This window comes from Malurus melanocephalus, unplaced genomic scaffold, assembly GCF_030028575.1.
Source record: "Malurus melanocephalus ecotype Western Australia unplaced genomic scaffold, MMel_1.1 scaffold_110, whole genome shotgun sequence".
In the NCBI taxonomy this organism is placed as follows: domain Eukaryota; kingdom Metazoa; phylum Chordata; class Aves; order Passeriformes; family Maluridae; genus Malurus; species Malurus melanocephalus.
Window position 1 is genome coordinate 296,478 of NW_026623342.1, and position 2,208 is coordinate 298,685.

At 54.6% G+C, this 2,208-nt stretch overlaps 1 protein-coding gene across 3 annotated transcripts in view; it reads left to right on the top strand.

Moving 5' to 3' along the window:
- The first annotated feature begins 956 nt into the window (after positions 1–956).
- Positions 957–2,208, top strand: part of SLC39A6 (solute carrier family 39 member 6) — a 17,265-nt gene continuing 16,013 nt past the window's right edge. Inside the window, exons 1-2 of one of the 3 annotated variants that reach the window (XM_057369437.1) lie at positions 957–1,023; positions 1,586–1,885. The gene's annotated coding sequence lies outside the window, so the exon portion shown is untranslated. Of the gene's footprint in view, positions 1,024–1,336; positions 1,886–2,208 lie in introns of those variants that run through there. The other 2 variants (XM_057369439.1, XM_057369438.1) reach the window with 2 other exon arrangements.

Genomic DNA, 2,208 nt, shown 5'->3' on the forward strand with positions numbered 1-2,208 from the left:
CATCAGTAGAGCGAGATCTCAGGGCAGGACTCAGCGCTGCCTTCACACTCCAGCAAGCTGAAAAACCTTGGCAACTGATCACACAAGAGGCCAAATTCCAGAGGCAGTGGGGATGGGTAAGCGCAACTGCACGCACTGTACCAGCAATATTAATCATGCAATGGTAGAGAAAAAACTCTGGAAATGGTGCAGGAGTAAAGAGGAAATGTAAGAGAKCCTATGCCTGGGACTTACACTGGTGAACGGCTCATGACTAGTTAGTTATGGTGTGAAGCAAAACATTTGAAAAACACAGTATGTTTATTCAGAAGMAAGCAACATGTTTTTAGCAAGTTTCAAGCCTTTCTTCATGGTAATCTCAGTCCTTTCTCACTGTCTCTTTGTCCACTCGTGCAGAGAGTGCAGTTTTCTTCTGCCAGATCATTAATTATAATGACAGGTTTGACCRAACAGCGTTCACCGCAAAGGCTTTGTGGATGCCGTGAAAACCCGACATTCCCTGCCATTTACCCCTAGTTTACAACCACCCACCCCAAYCCCAGCCCTTGCCTGCCCACACACGCATTCTTTTTACGAGTGGGAGTCCTCCAAGCCTCCAAAGGAATGCTAYCCCACCCAGCACCATCAYCCAMACCACCGCCGCCAGCCCTSAATGTCTYGTGTTTTCTGGGAAAACTCTCATCYTCTTAACTCTTTGGGGAGTATTTCGCAACTCCCACGAAAAACCCCCGTTTTCCGAACAACACCAAACCCAACCGTCAGTGTTTTCTGACATAAGGAGCCTGTCGGGATGCACCCTTGCTCCGGGGTCCCTGCTCTGGTCGCTGCTCTCCCTGGTCTCCCCTCACAGCTCCCGGGCTGAGCCCGCCCCGCGCGCCCATCAGAGCAGCGCGAGCGCGGCGCGTGGCGCGTGCGGGCCGCCGTAGCCGGAACAGGAAAGGGGCGGGAGGGGCGCGGCGTGGCCGGCGCGGGCGGGCGGGGAGCGGCGGCCGTGCGGCTCAGCGCGTCCCGGCGGCGCCACAGGTAACCTCGGGCTCCTTTGCCTTTTCCTCCCCCTCCCCGTCCCCTTCCCCTTCCCGCGGCGGTCTCTCCTGGTGCGGCGAGGGCTGGGCCGGGGCCCCGCCGCAGCCGCGGTGCTCCGGGCAGCGAGAGCGGGCGGGGGCGCCTCCGCCGGTGCGGGTTCGCGGCGGGACTGTGGGCGCTGAGCGGCTCCCGGGACACAGAGCCACAGGGTGGGACAGGTTGGAAGGGACTGCTGTGGAGCGTCTGGTCCAGCCGCCCTGCTCCAGCAGGGTCGTTCCAGAGCACGTGGCACAGGAGTGCGCCCAGAGCTATCTCCAGTGCTGGGCACTCTGTTCCAGTGCTCGGTCACCCGCAGAGTACAGTTCCTCCTCATTTTCTGGGAATACTCCCTGTGYTTCATTTTCCGCTCTTTGCCCCCTTGTTGAGCACCACCGATAAGAGCCTGGATCCATCCTCTTAGCTCTCTTCCTTCAGATACTTACAGACAATGCTGAGGTTCCTTCGCAGCRGTCTCTTTCCAGCGGCGGTGTTGGGTTTTTAAGGCTGACTAAAATATTTTTAGAAACTCAGGTTCTCGGTGTCTCCCTGGAAAAGGGCTGAGGCAACATAGCCCTGCACGCAGTCTCCAGAGCAGCTAATTCGCAGCGCTGCTGGAGTATTCATGGAATGAAACACCCAAACGCTCACACTTGAGAGCATCCGGTCCGCAGCAATGGTCTGCCTGCCTAGTGAAAGGAGCCGTGCGACGCTAATGTAAAACAAAGACRGAACGTGACAGGATAAAATGCCARAKTTTTGTGGAGTGTTGCAAATGSTCGTCCAGCTGGTTTGCCAAAACCTTCGGGAAATCCAGTAATGAAAGGTTRGGAATTTCGATTTTTAAGCAGCAGCATATAATTTATACTACTTGTATATTGCTGAGTGAGAAACTACAGGGCTTCTTTTAAGTACGGGAAAACTCTGACCTAGAACTTAGTTGGTGYACCCTTGAGGGCTCATTTAGCCTGTATTAGCAGTGACTCAGGAGGAGCTAAATAAAGGTAAGCTTGCACCTCGGGAGGTGTTCRTGGCCAGTGACCTCACTGTGGTTTTCAGCTTCCTCTGTTGCCTGAAGCAGTGCATCTGGGAGAAGTGCTGAATTCTTAAGGAATTTAAATATCTCTTACTGCATTGATACTTTGGGCA